Source organism: Sesamum indicum, linkage group LG6, assembly GCF_000512975.1.
Source record: "Sesamum indicum cultivar Zhongzhi No. 13 linkage group LG6, S_indicum_v1.0, whole genome shotgun sequence".
NCBI classification, from domain to species: Eukaryota; Viridiplantae; Streptophyta; class Magnoliopsida; order Lamiales; family Pedaliaceae; genus Sesamum; species Sesamum indicum.
Window position 1 is genome coordinate 6428022 of NC_026150.1, and position 759 is coordinate 6428780.

Sequence of the window (759 nt, forward strand, 5' to 3'; positions counted from 1 at the left end):
ATGGGGCAAAGGCCTCATGAAAATCATGAAAGGCTCTCTTATTGTGTTTAAAGCTGAAAAGAAACGAAATCTCTATCTATGTTCTGTAACCTATGATTCCTTGACTGCCTCTGTGAATGAATGTGATATGACTGCATTATGGCATAAACGACTAGGGCATATGAGTCTGAAAGGTCTTGGTTTTTTGAAAAAGGATGGAATTTTGAATGACAAAATTGAAAATTTGGATTTCTGTGATGATTGTGTCTTGGGAAAACATCATAAAGTACACTTTCCAACTCCATCTCAATCACTCCCTTCCATGTCTTCATGCATTTTAGATTATGTTCATGCCGATGTTTGGGGTCCATCTAGTGTGCCTACACATGGGGGTAACCGTTATTTCCTGTCTATCATTGATAATTACTCTAGGAAGGTGTTTGTCTTTCTTATGAAACACAAGTCCGAAGTTTTTGAGAAATTTACAAAATGGAAATCTCTTGTTGAAAATCAAACTGGAAAGAAAGTGAAAACCCTTCGGACTGATAATGGCCTTGAATTCTGCAATAAAGATTTTTCTAATCTCTGTGACAAATTTGGTATAAAGAGGCATAAAACAAACCCCTATACCCCACAACAGAACGGAGTAGCTGAACGTATGAATCGAACCTTGCTTGATAAAGTTAGATGCATGCTTATTAGTTCTGGATTGCCTAAATCTTTCTGGGGCGAAGCTATACTTACTGCTGCTCATTTGATAAACTTATCCCCATCTGTGCC